This window comes from Odontomachus brunneus, unplaced genomic scaffold (genome assembly GCF_010583005.1).
Source record: "Odontomachus brunneus isolate Ranch 3 - 2012 unplaced genomic scaffold, Obru_v1 Obru_scaffold_124, whole genome shotgun sequence".
In the NCBI taxonomy this organism is placed as follows: Eukaryota; Metazoa; Arthropoda; class Insecta; order Hymenoptera; family Formicidae; genus Odontomachus; species Odontomachus brunneus.
The window spans coordinates 684,630-699,882 of record NW_022639574.1 but is presented as its reverse complement, the minus strand read 5'-3'; the positions used below and the strand labels follow the sequence as shown (position 1 = coordinate 699,882).

Below are 15,253 nucleotides of genomic sequence, written 5' to 3'. Positions count from 1 at the left end.
ATTCAATCACTAAGACAAATTAAAGTCAAAACGCCGATGGAAAAGCAGATAACAGCAATAGTAGGTAAAAGTTTAACTATATTTATTAATTTTACAAATGTTTTGGCCTTATGTTCGGATCCTCTTCAGTGTGAGGAGATTGATTACATGAATAATTAGCGCAATGTTGATGTAACTTCCACACAAAAAAAAAGATTTGCTAATATATGGACAACTAAAAATACTAGCTGCAGAAGCTATAATATATATATTAGCAAATCTTTTAGCTATCACAACTAAGTAACTTTGCTATAAAACCAAGAAAATTTGCTCCTGCAGCTAATATTTTTAGTTGTCCAATTTTTAGTTGTATTAATTGGAACAACAGTATAATTTCCAACTGGTCATGTTTATAACTGTATCTATGAACCGTTCAACATAAGAAAGAAAATAGATAAAAGTAATATATCAAATAATAGGAAGTCTCTCAATGATAAGATAGTAGTTCTTATTTAATCCCAGAATGTCCTCTGGTAAATTTAGACTTTTCGTTGGTCGCTTTTGTTGAGAAAGATTTCAAAACGTACTTCTTTTAATATATATAGGATATTAAAATATAAAACTATATATTATAAACTAATAAAATACTCAGTTGTTGCCGTCTCGGTGAAAAAACATCGCCTCAACTGTCCACAAATGTTACTCACAATTCACGTTACGAACGCGACAGTCGTAATTGAGAATTAAGAAGCAGAATCACGAACCTGAAAACCGCGATTTCACCGAATAAAATGTACTGTATTGGCGGAATACGAATAATAAAAGAGAGCGACGTCGTGTATATTTTTTTTTTATTTCCCGCTGAAAATGTACTTCTCCCGGCCGTCTTCGTCGAAGGGCGTTTAATTTGTTCAAGAAGGACTTTACATTATATCGTCGCTTTTACACATTTGTAAAGTGATCCGCGGGCGCGATCGCGGTGCAGCGATTTCTATTCCGATCACGTACGGAGCTTCGACCAATAAAACTTTGTCGACTTCCAGAGACTGCGCAGACGATTTCTACGTTCCTGAGGGAGAATAAGGAATCCTCCTTGAATAGGAATCGAAGCGATCGTGAAAGAGCATGCCAAAATTCATTTTATCGCGCTACTATCGCTTAACGCTCCGCTTCGTTTCGCCTCCGTGAAATTTGAATTCTAATTTGGAGAGACGCGGCGTGTCAACATTGAACCCAGAAGCCTAAACATTGCTAAAATTTATCCAGGCCAACTTTTTGAACGTTACCGTTCTTACAACGGGATTGATGCCTCGGCCTTAGAGAGTTCAGTGAGGGTTTATAATTACGAGGATTTCCTTATGACTCAGACAACTGTATCGAGAAGCGGATAATTGATTCATTATTATATTAGTTCTAATAAAGCAAAATTATTCTGTCAACTTATTATTTATGTATATTATCGGTAAAAATTTATATGAGATAGAAATACACTGATTGTACAACTATATGTGTTCGCAAGAATCTACTATCTACAAGATAAGTAAATTCTTGGTGAATCAATCGGAAAACCTCGTATAATTCTTGAACGGTCACACATCAGTGAGTTATCTAATCATGTGTACGGCTATTAATTGCGTCGCTAATTGAAGCGTATAAATTATCGCAAGCAACCTCGCGACAGGATTTCTTGCAAGAAGAATGGTCAATGGACATAGCTCCACGACCATAGTTACAACTTGCAAAAGGAAGATTAGATCCTTTTATCGGACTTCAATGTCTTTCTGTAATAGAATAAAAAGCGAGAGAGGGGCGGGAAATCGTGAAAAGATTGCTGCAACTTCGCCGATACTGGGTAGGATAGATCTGTAATTTTGCGAATTCTTAATTATTTCCAGTGGCTACTTTTACAGCCAGGCGGGCTGTCTGGCTGATTCTTTTTAGTCGATTGGTTGGTCGGTTGGTCGGTTGGTTGGTTGGTCGGTCGGTCGGTCGGGCCGATACCGTGGCGCGACACAATCTCGTGCCTGTAATTGGAAAAGGTTGCAGAGGTCGCAGTTGTGTGTCTCTTTGCTGCGAGACAGTGGCAGAAGAGAGAGAGAAAGAGTCCAATATCCCCACCAGTTGTTCTTGGTAAATAAAATTTCGTCTCGCTAACGTAACTGTCGCCCCACCGCTGCTTGATTCCGTCTCTTTTATATTAATGGCACAAACAAACGCAACGGGAATATTTCCTCCGAGTCACATGCCGGTAATTTCTCTCGCAAAAGATGTAAACATCAGGTCAGATAATGCATTCTTTCCAATCACAATGAGCCGCGCGACGATATCTTGTATCTCCATGTGTGTCGCAATTTTTCACGCGCGCGATCACGTCGCGAATGTGGCGACGCAGTCTTATTAAAAATTGCGCAGTTGCGTTGATATGCACTCACCGGTCGGGAAAACTCGCCAAGAGGAAACGCCATGTGTGTCACCTGGAACATACAAGAGTACGACGCGAGTGAGACGATGTGTGTGGGGTTCGAGTGGTAGGAATACATAACGTCATATGTACGCAATGATACTGGGTAATCCTAATAAAAGAGGAGAGACAGAGAGAAAGACTGGAGTAGAGAGAGAAAAGAAAGCAATACACGGAAAGTTTATCGCTTGTCTACGGCGACGCAAAGTTTTCCTGGAACACGGCGCTTCCGACATTAATGACTTAAGTTAATATCGCGCGAGCATGATGCATTTTGGCTGCGAGCCTCGTAATATGTATCTCGTCGTTACGTCGCCGACACGGGCGCGCATATACGCGCGCGAAAACGATATTTCACACACAGTTTGATGAGCTCCCCGCATTAAGCCGGGGGTAAGTAATTATCGACTGAGCAGTGACCAGGATGGCCGGGCTCGGCCACTCCCTACTGGGGTGTCCCAGTGCGTGTCACCGCATTAACCACCCCTATACGGACATCGTTCTCATCAAAGTTCAAACGCTGCATATCTCCGATACGTCATTGTAACCTCTGCACGGCTTAATTAACGAGTAGCCGGATGTAGTAGCATCGTGGACAAGAATTAGTTTACTTCTCGATGTCCATGCCGTCTTCGGAAATCACGTCACGGTTCGATAAAAAGGAAAAAAAGATCTGCATATACTAGGCAGGTATACGTAAATTTTACAGCTACTTTGTTAGTTGATCTGTAGAAGTTGTGTTACTTACGAGTAACGCATATGTCACTCGTATCTATCGTGTAGAATGATGAGACAGAAATGTGAAAAAAATAATCGAAATTTACTTTTAAATTAAAATTACATGTCACTAATTAATGTTATGTCAAATGTAATATGAAATTCTGGTTGTAATTTTTAGTAAGTCTGTAGTTGCATCAATATATTCGTAGTAATGATTAATTCTACGAAATGGGACAATTTCGTTGACTTTAATTTACATGCTCGGCAAACTTTTTGCATCACACATACACACACAATCTAACAAAATGACAAAATAAAAACACTAAAAATCCTATCAAAAAAATTTAATGTAAACAATATGTCGTATAAAACGTAATATGAAAATTTAAACTTTTAGTAAATTTGTTGTTGCGTTAATATAAAAAAGAAATCTCATATTATACGATTCAATACAGTATATTTGTCTCATAAATGTAATTTAAAAATTAACTTAAAATTAATTTAAAAATAAATTTTCTATTAACACGATTGTTTCATATTAATTGTGAAAAACTATTTGAGTATTTTATTATGTTCTAAGATAAAAATCCTGTACAACAATTAATATGATTACAAAATAAGAAATTATTTTATAAAGATATATGACCGAAATCAGGGTTTAAAGTTCAATCCATCTAGATTGTGTTTAATCGCAGCATAAAGTTATTGACTTCAGATTTTTTCAGATTTTCTAAAATAAAATATATCATAAAGTAGAATGTAACATTCACTTATTAACATCTCTCTTAATCATTGAAACTTTTAAAAATTTAGGTTTTCTTGCAATCAATTATATGAAGTGCAATATGAAAATCTGAGCTTTTAATAAATATGTAGCTGCATCAATATAATAGAAAATTTACATTATTGTACAATCAATTAATTAAAAGTTGCAAATATTTTACTAAAAGTTACATTCAGATTTTCATGCAACATTTTACAAGGCATATTGTTTGGAAACAATTCTGATATTTTCTCCTATATTTCTATTCCTCCCTTTATTTAATAAATGTGAACGTCATATAGGCCACTTATAAAGACGCAACCTTTACAAATGAGCTAGTAAATATTTATTCTAATGCGGAGCCTGTGATATTACAAATTTTGTAAAACTGATAAATATATGCAAATAATAACTGCAATTTGGCTCTTATTATCCATTATCTAATACAATTAAATTTCAATAAAAAAGCCTTATTTTGTAAATTAATATATCTGAATCAACTAGAGTTTCTATCAAATTTACATGCGTTAAAATGTCTCATAAATGTAAAAAAAAGGTTCAGAATTTCATTATTTGTGATATGTTGTGATAATCATGAAAGTTTATCTGTGGAGAGACAAAGAAAAAAAAAAGGAGAAAAGAGAGAAACACAAAGAGAAAGAGAGAGAGAGAGAGAGAGGGGAGAGAGAGAGAGAGAGAGAGAGAGAGAGAGCAATGACTTCGTTAAACTTAATTAATAAGCAACTCGATAAATTTGTTGCGCACGCATGCGAACGATATATTTTATCGCGTTAATGACGATATGTTAATAGCTCCACGCGAGATATCGTTTACGCCGAGCGGCGTAACTTACGACAGCGACGATAAGCGACAGCTTCTAGATTAATTACGCGGATTAATTGGATTACTTTGCGAGAAATGGATATATCACGGTGAATATTTTTAGCGCCCGGACAGTACTTCAATTAATGTTAACGCGGACAAAATGCGGAGTATCTTTTTCCATATCGCGTACGTTCGCGCAATCGTTTGTCAGGATTACATTGTCAGGATCGCGGTAATTAAATACAATATTTGAATCATTTTCATTAACAGAATCTTTGGGGACGGGACTGGTGGACGTAGCAATATCAATTTAATTAAAAAGATTTCGCTATATATATATATATATATATATATATATATATATATATATATATATATATATATATATATATATACACACACACAAACGTAGCGAGCGCGTACGAAAGGAGGAAAAAATTAACGCACAAAACTCTGCAGGGGTTGTGCGCGTACGCGCACGAAACGCTAATTCGTGCTAATAACCGCGTGCAATTAATAAAATTGAATACACGAAAATTCCGGATAAAGGCGCCGTTACATGAAGTTGCATGAAAATGTTATTTCACCGGTAATGTTATTTCATCTCGGTAGGTTATCATAACATCAATAAAACATTATAAACATTAATTTCCCTTCGGAAAATTACGTTCTGGTTAAAACGTCGAATTTGACGCTACGTAAATTTTCGATTATGCAATGTCAATGCATATAAATCTTCGGTGGAAAAACTCTTCAAGTTACATTAAAAAAAGAATACTGACATTGATTATTCGCGTCCGATGATTCCCACGTGGGAGCGTTCGCGTATGCATGCATATATGCGACAAATTGTGTCATTAAATATATTTTCCATATTACACGCGCGCTCGTTCTTTGATATTGTGCACATTAATCTATTCTGTTTCCTTAAACCGACGCGAGTGCATTTTGTAAATAACTCGTAATTCAACAAATTCAACAAATAATATTTGCACTTGGGAAAAAGAAAGAAAAAAAGAATTTTAATGTCATTAAAATAGCCATTTCCGACATTAACTATCTTCACTAATAATCTACTTTTTATCCTAAACAAAAAGACAATACATGTATATACAAGATTATTATTTTATTACTATAATAATATAAACAGAAAAATATCCTGCCTATAACTATAATTCGCTCCCTATGCGATTATATAGTTACGAATACCAAACGTCTTTCTCTCAACGCAATGGAAAGAACATGGAGAGCAAGAGGGAGAAAGAGGGGAAAAAAATATAGGAAGTTTCTCGCGCTTATCGTACATAGCGCTAATCGGAAATCAATGAACATTCGGCCGTGTTAATGTTGTTTAATGAAGTCTTGCAGGAGGAAAACAAACTTCCGAGGCTGGCGAGAGGCGCGATTAGTCGTGGGTGTAAGAGAATAAGAGATCGCGGCGGGAGCCATATTGGGACCGTTTCACCGATTTGGCCGGTAACCTTGTTAAACTTGGAGGGAAGAGCACTCCTTTCTCCCTCGTGGCTCGCAATCAGTCGATTCTCGACGGCGCAGCTGTGAGCGTCCGAAGCTTCCTCTCGAATTACCACCGAGAACGGTCCCCGAGTCCCGCGGCCAAAGTCAACCATGTCTCCACTCTTCCCTCGTCCTCCGCGGAAAAAGAGAAAGGTTAAAGAACAATCAACTCGGGATTGAGAGCTCGCGTGTCTTCCTCCCGGGAGTTTCGCGACGGTTCATAAGCCGAGTTCCGCAGACGGTCCGCATTAATTAAATTCAGGCCGGCGATCAAGCGGCTCGCTCGTTCCGGAGAGATCGCACGCTCGCTCGCTAGCTCGCTCGCTCATTGCCGAGACACTGTCTTTCACCCTCTTTTTCCTTCAGCTTCGCGTCGAATTTACGTCGACATCGAAATACGAATACGTTCAAATAGATAGTTGCACGTAATTTTGATAGCTTGTATACATGAACATATCTACCTTTCACAGTTGTTACTCAAATCTTTTGCTTTTCTAAATTGATGAGTCTGCCATATACTGAAAATGAATATTTTACAAAGATTAACAAGGACTCCTACGCAAGACTGGCAAAAGTGTTAGACATATTCGTTTTGCAGAAAAATCTATAGGAAAGAATTAAAATAAGTTCAAATAATACATTTCATAAAACTTATCTTTGACAGTATATTTGTAAGCTTCGCCCCCTATCCCGCAAATGCTTAATTTAATTTAACCCAATATATATTATCATAAGTACAATTATTATTTTATCATTATCTTTGTTTATTTTTAATTGCGCCAAAAAACTTCCTGGATGTGTTCATTTGGAAGTATTTGAGATTATTTCATCAAAATTTTTTTACGAGAATCGAAGGGTGGGCTATTCCGGAACTACAAACAATTTGAGTGTCATATGAACTATCTTTTAGGAACGCAACCTTTGCAAGTGGACTTACTTTAATTCTTTTATCTGAGGAAATTCTTTTTTTTCAGTTATCTGCGAGAGTAACAACTCCGGGTTAAACTTAGTCTATTAATAAATGTACACATTATAATGAAGGCACGAACAAAATTTAGTTATATCCTTTCATTGTCTTACAATTATATTCTAAGGTTGTATTCAGAAATATCGTTAATATTTAAGAAAAAAGTCCAGAATATCATTTACTTTAGCGACTCTTTAGATTTATGAAATTGTTGAAAGATTGTGCGACGTATATCATTATTCTATGTTGACTAAAACAATGTGAATATGGACATTAATATGGACATGACAAAAGTGAGTATCGTATAATACAGAGGCGCGAAATAATTAGTTAACACATAATTAGAACATAATTACACATAAATGTCTCTAATTGTTTTCTTTTTTTCTCTGACTTAGAATGAATTTAAAGTTTAATGATTTTACTTCAAGACTATGATGTTTTTTGCTTATATTGATTATTAACAATTCCTCTTAATGTTTGATCAACAAATTTATATAAATGAAAGTAAATCAGAGTGGGAACGATGCAAAAATGAAACGCAAAAGTCACTCCCTCTGCTAGCGGAATCCACATTCCTCGCATTTGTATCTCTCCCGCAGCTTGGCGCAAAATCCGATAAAAAAAAATTGCGAGTGCGTCTCCAGAGAGCGTCTTTTTGTCGGCTAATAACATCGACGCGAGGCTATACCCGAATATCCACTTGCTTTGAGCCGCGACGAGATCCACAATATTAGTTCCTCTCGGTAGACGTAACAAACGCAGGTAGGGGTTATTTTATTCCTCTGTCCCGCGCGCGCGCAAGGGAAGGAAGAGAAACCAAAGGCTCGCAGCGAGACGAGGAGAGGAGAGGAGAGGAAAGGCGCAGTGAAGCGAGGCAAGGCAGCAGGGAGCAGGACGTGGGGCTCGGCACAGGAGGACATTATGAAAGCATTTTCCTAACCGACTGGCAAAGCCCCGAAGACATTTATCCCGCGAAAAATGAAGTAAAATAAATGTAATGTAAAAGGCAAACCGCGATGTCGGTACCAAAGAGCACGGTGTGCCGCGCAGGCCGTCGCTCTCTCACTGCCACTTCCTTTTTCTCTGTTCTCTCTCTCTTTTTCTCGCTTTCTCTCTCCCTCTCCTCCGAAGTCTCTCTGACTCGTTTTCGTGTCTTTCTCGTAGGACGCTTCTTGGCGAAGAGAAACGGCCGGGCGGGAGGAAGGGCGATCCGCGAGATGGTACAAGGAGTAACGGAAAATGAAGAAACGGCTGACGACGACGGGATGAAAGGAAGAGGAGGCGCGCAACGGGGGCGAGAGTCTCCTCCGACGAGTCGTCTTGTCTCTTCGAGGACGCTCGTTCCTGCATTGCCTTCATCTCTCTCCCTCCCTCCAGCCACGGGGATTTTTCCTTCTTCGGCATTCGTCCTCCTTTATGCCTCTTTCAATATGCTCTTCTAACCCTCCACCGTCCGCCGCTTGCCCGGTCACGGAGCTCCACTTTTCAACTTGACATTTTTAATTCTTTTCCCCTTTTTTTTCGCGTAATCGTCTTACGGGAGAGCAACCGAAGCAGCCATTCGAGAAACGCGCGACGATACGTCACGGACTGCCTTTTCCTCCCTTTCCCGGGTTCCCTCCGTCCTTCCTCCTACGATTCCACCTACTTTTCGCAGGTCGCCGGTTGACTGGATGTTCTCAGGACGATTCCTCGTCGCTTTGTTCCCGCGGATTTACCTCGCAAGCCTCTTGGCCTGCCATGATGAAGAGGGAATTCGAGAAACGCGCGGAGGAATCCGTGCCGACGAATCTCGCGCCTCCACGAGGCGTCTCGTCCTCGTGGAGGCGCCAACGGTCGCTCGCACTGGCTCCATCCGAATCGGATGATCCACGAGCCTCCGCGTACGGCACCGAGCCTACGGAAATACGAACGTCTTTCAAATCAAGCGTCTTCGAGGGCACGCGGAGGAATGATCGATATCGACGAGAGCTCGCGCGCGCTCGCTTGCGGAACGCAAAGGCGTGGCTGACGGATCGGTTCGTCGCAGAAATGACGACGACGATCGGGACAACTGGTGACTGCTGAAAGGAACGTGGAAGGAAGGTAGGAAGATATTTACCAGCGTCTCCTCTTACAACCTCGGCAAACTTCAATTCCCCTTTTCCGCGTCCTGGCTCCCCCGTATTTACAATCGGTTACCCGATGCCTAATCCGATGAGAGTGAGAGAGATAGAAAGAGAGAAAGAGAGAGAGAGAGAGAGAGGGGCGGGAAAAGGAAAGGAAAAGGGAACAGACTGTCGTGTCGTAATTTAAGATGAACGCACGGGAAGCACGAACGACGCGACGAATTGCGAGTCACGCTCATCAAAGCGCATCACGGAGAAAAAATTGCGAAATTTCGATAGTCAAATTTTCGGATGCTCGTAGTCGTATAAACTAGCTTCTTTTTCTTGTTCTGATTATTGGTCAAGGAATGCCAAAGTGGATGACGAACTCCAAAATGCCGATAACATAGAGGCGATAATCAAAACGTCATGTCGGATAAGCACTAACATCCCCTTTAAAAGCATACTGAAGCTGAAAACTTTACTAGACAGAATACTGACATTTTTCTGCAAAGTTTGCGTCATATTGGTTGTACAGAATTATAAGTGCTTTTACGCAATATACATATATGCGTATATAAAAATCTTTCAGCAAACTTTTCTTATATCTTTAAGCTTCTAGATTAGGTATTACTTTGTTTTATTTAATGGAATATGCTAGCAGGAAACATGACCACGCATATATAAAAATTTGCAAACTTTTCGTATATCTTTGAGTTTCTGAATATTCAGTTGTAAAGTCACAGAAAAATTCCCTGCAATTTTCCTTTAGTGGAGCAAACACACATGCACTACAAACAAGCTCTGCAGAACTTTTGTATCAAGTGAATATTTATAGCAACGGACGATTCGAGATGTCAATTTTAAAATATTTTATCGTTTCTGTCACATATTGAACAATACTCCAATTCATTATTTCACTTACTTTTAGTGTATAAAAATATTTGTAAATATGTGCAATCAAAATATACGATTTTGCAGAAAAAAGTCAGTATTTTGTCGACAAAGTTTTCAAGTGTGGTATACCCTCTCCTTTAAAAGATGCATTTCGATAGTGGTAAGATAGAAATCGAACAGAATTGATCGCTGCGGAATGCATGGACGTTTAAACAGAGGACAGTGGGATGCGCGACGCGACTATTCCGCCAAGATTAAATGGGCATTTCATGTTTCGTTAAATTCTGTAGCGCAAAGGCTGCGCAGAAATAATCCTGGGAGCGGGCGAGCAAGCGGGCCGTGTTAAAAAGTCAGAAAATTGGAAATAATCCCGGCCGCCCCGCCTACGAGGATTCATGAATTTCCGGGAATAATTAGCGATACACGGTGCACGCCCCATCTGCATTTTACTGCGCGCCGCCAGAATGCCAAATCCGTGATTTATTTTCACACAAATGCGCACAATTAACGCGATTCCGGTATCAATCCGATATTTTGGCCGACACAATCTGATACACGTGCGAGCAAGTATATTTTTGTTTATTTCGCTCTTCATATCCGACGCTCGCTCGCTCGCGCGCAGAACGATATTTGTAACGGCTTGTTACGCGTATGCGCATACGTTGCACGCCGGAATGCACTCGATAATTGCTACTATTTAAAATTGCATCTCCCGCCGCCTTTTTTCACAAATTTCGCGATAAATATCCGCGGTGGCTTTGCTTTATGCGGATCGGAATGTGTACGCCGCCCGATGATTTTTTTATGCAAAAATATGCAACGTATCACCGAGAAAAATATGATCCGAGCGACCGCGCACGTTCGCCGGTGCGGGAGCCGTCTACACGCGTGGAATAAAATTAAATGACGCAGTGCTGCGCTCCGGAATAACCGGGCATCGTTGGCGCTTCAACTCGCTCGGTGCGTACACACACGGCTGACGGGATTTTTCATTTTGACTTCTTCATTTCGTCCGCCCATCCACGCGTCATCTCGATTCTCGATTACGCGACGAGCCGAAAATTTGAAGTTGGCCGTTCACGCGCGCGCGCGCGCGATGGGATTCGTGATGGAAAGGCGTTCCGCGAAAGCAAAGCTGGGCTTCGCTTTTGCGGAACGGACTTCCATTAATAAGTTCAAGGACTGATCAAACTAGCGATATCTGCTGGAAACCCATCCCACAGAACATCCCGTGTAGAAAATCCCCCCATTTTTTCCCTATTTATTGTAGGATTCTGACAAGATCTAAAGGTAAACTAAAAGGATTCCGATCTGTTTTCCTAACTTAGAACCTAATTTTAATTAATTTATAGAAAAATGTATGACTTTCTCATTAGTTCTCGGTCAAGAATTCAGATATTTGGCAAATTGATAAATGTCTGAATATTCAAATCGAATCCCAGTTGGGAATCCCTGGGTCCGTGCTGGCGTTAATGTCGCCTAAGAAATCGAGCAAAATTATGTTGGGTGAGGTTGGTCATGCGAATCCCATGTGCAGCATTTACTTATGTAATTAATAGAAGCGTGTGTTAATTAAGCGTGTGTTAACCTTAAAAAAGCAATTATTTTATAATCAGCAGAAATTTTCTCCTGAAAAGCGCGAATTTAACTCTCTCTATTCTTTTGTGCCAGTTTTTATTTCATCATCATTATCCTTTTATGTAGATTCAACACCATTCTAACAATAACATCATTTCAATATTGTGACGTTATTTCGAATCGACGAAATCATTTCTGATTCTAAAGCTAAGCTTAAATATACATAATATTCAAATTTTACACTGAAATATTTTACGTATAGTTGTTTTTTCTAGATTTAAGTTAAATAATTATTACACGAATGTTCTGCAGCGATTTAAAGCTGTATGGACGATGTTTTTACATTATAAAAACGTATAAAGGATAACAGTAAAAAACATTTCAATTTAGAATTTTATATCTGGTTTCCCTCACAGTTCAAAATAATAATTTAAATATTGATAAGGAATCCGACTAGTAAATTCGATTGGATCCCTGTCACTTTTTTTGGCCAAAATGCTTATTAAAAATCGGACGTTTCCCAACCGGATTTAGACGATGTTTTCTGGTCAGATTCTAGCGATAAGTGGAAAAAATTGACCGGATACCTACCTAAATTTCTACACGGGATTTCTTTGTATCTATAATCGGAACTCAGACGAATTCTCTAAAATAATTATAGATTTTGACTAGAAGTGTAATATTTAAACAATGCGATTTTAATGGAAGATACCATTAATATTCTCCTAATATTCTTTTATTTTACATTATAATTAAACAAAACGTATATATGTTGACTTTCCAAACAATCTCATGATTCAATAAATTGCTCAAAACATTTTCAAAATATTTTATCTTTATTATTTTTTATTCTTTACAACATAATATTACATAATATTTACATAATATTATATTTCTATTACAACATAATATTACATAATATTACATAATTTCATTCTATTACAACATAATACAACATAATATTTGAAATATGCGATTCTTAAGGAGAAACCTAAAGTTTTCCCAATATCTTTTCTCTAATCTTCATGTAACCTTAGAATTAAATATGTGTCGAACTTCTAAATAATTTTATTGTTTAGTAAAATATTAAAAGTGTGTTAAAAATATTTTTTTTTTTTATTTTTTTTATTCTATTACATTTAATAGTATAGAAATGAGATTTCCTGTGCTCTCTAAATCTTGAAGTGAAAAATTGTAGTATTTTCACTCGAAAATATTGCCACTCGAAATCACAAGAATGAATGTTTCGCTCAAAATTTAACTAGATTCTGATTCTATACGAACAATGTTTCAATAAATTGGAATGAATATGTTTCTCTGATAGTGGAATGCATCAGATTCAATTTGGAGATATTCACTCAACAACACAGAGTAGAATATTAACTCTATAAAAGTGAAAAATAACTTGAATTCAAGCTGTCACTTTGCTAAAATTTCACTCCAAGAAATTTTAGGGGTGTTTAATACCATAAAAATATACTAGCCTTATTGAAGAAAAAGTGATTTTTCTTAGTATATTTGTTTCAATTGCAGATAGATAACTCGTGTTTGGGATAAAGGATTCTCAATTTTGGGATAAATTTGGGGACTTCAATCGGAACTATGCTGTATCTGGGAAAATCTTGAGAAATTTATATGCTGGAAGTTACATGGAAAGTTGTATGCGCGCGAGGCCTCCTCGCCTTATAAATATTCAAATTGGTAACAAACCTTTTCGCGCGAAGGGAGAGTCGTGCGCTTGAATTTTTGAGGGTTAATCGAGGCGAAATTTCGCGGGCTCTCTCATTTAAATGAGCGTCCTTCCGCAGCAGGAGAACCATTATTGCAGGCCGCCGCCATCGGTGAAGCGTAGTTATACCGCTCGCCCGATAATCGGATGAGTTTTCACAGTGAAGAGGAGTAAAACCTCTTCATTCGAACGAAACTCATTAACAAATTACCTAATTCCATTCGTGTAATAAATCAGAGACGCGGAAGAGGAAAATTAATAATTACGCGCATTGTGCTGATATTTTTTGCGCTCAAGGAAGCTTCGAGAGCTCGCTTCGCATATTCGCGAAGGCCGGCAACGACCAAAGCGGAAAGCAAGCCGTGAAATCACGAAGAAGAATACGTCGTGGGATTTTATGCGCGATTGCGTTTTGCGGATTTATAATCGTAAAGTCGCGGTGATTACCTTTGAGATATCGGCCGACGAGTGAACGTTTCGCCGATACAGTATTCGTACATGTAATCGACTCACAGATCGCCGTAACCCCTTCACTTTATCGTCCGGATTAAGCGGTTTAACGGCAAGGGTAGAGCAACGATCGTGAAAAAGGAGAACGCGCGAAGAGGGTTATTATAAATAACTAAAATAACATAATTATACGTCTCAATGATAATGAGGAGCTTATTGAGTGCATAATTCTGAATTTAAAATGCATCACACATTGCTCCGTTGATTCGTACTTCGCGATTTCTCTTATTTCTTACGACAAAACACGATTCACGATTCAACTCGTGAATTCTTTAACGCGGACAGAATATTATGTAGGGTGTCCTAAAAATCAGTTACTGATTTAAAATGTTCATAATTTTTTCTACTGTTAATACATATTTAAAATTCATTCCACGGATTATACTAGATCTAGGAAATTTAAAATAGTATATATTTTCATGCCATCCTGCATCTTTTTGATACAAATCTTTTCAATTTTACTACTCTGAGAAAAAAGTGATTGAGTTAATAAAATTTTGCTTGAAACAACAAAATACGTTCAAATAAACGTTCGGTCGATTGAACAAATTATACAGTTGTTGTGATATATATAAATTGATTTACAATGATTGCCATTTGTTCAGTAATTATATCAATGCAACTTATTATTGTGCTAACATGTAATTTATTTAATAAACAAACTATTTCTTGAAGATGGGTAAAAATTTTGTTGATCTAACTATTTTTTCTCAGTGTCTTAAAGTTTATCCTGTTAGGAAACACAATATCAAGTTCATATAAAAGATTTGTCATTTTTCTTTTAAATTTTTTAAGAAGAGAAAGAGAAAGAAAGAAAGACCCCTCGTTAGATGTTTAAAAAATACCGAGTCAGTAGGTCATTTTATTCATAAAAATAATTAATTCTCTGAAATCCAATAAGTTTGTCTTTTATTCTATTTGATAAACACGATCAACTTTTTACAGCAATTTTTATATATCTTTTCAGACTTAATATGCTTGTCGACATTTTTCAAGAATTTTTTGAAATAGCGGATTATGTATATACAGTTTCCCTGAAAAACATAATGAATTAAGGCTATATATATATATATATATATATATATATATATATATATATATATACAGGGTGTTGCACTTACATACAGATCAGTATGACGGGTTGCCTCGTCGGCAGGCGCATGTATCGTGTCAGTAGACCTTGGCAAAATTGTCACGTATATAATTGAACGCATTAAAC

At 37.8% G+C, this 15,253-nt stretch overlaps 1 long non-coding RNA gene across 1 annotated transcript in view; it reads right to left on the bottom strand.

The window, feature by feature from the left end:
• Window positions 1-268: 268 nt before the first annotated feature.
• LOC116849697 overlaps window positions 269-15,253 on the bottom strand; it is a 147,882-nt gene continuing 132,897 nt past the window's right edge. The window contains exons 3-4 of the long non-coding RNA XR_004379191.1: window positions 2,412-2,453; window positions 269-2,003 (exon numbers count right to left, since the gene is read on the bottom strand). This is a non-coding gene — a long non-coding RNA (uncharacterized LOC116849697). The remainder of the gene's footprint in view (window positions 2,004-2,411; window positions 2,454-15,253) is intronic.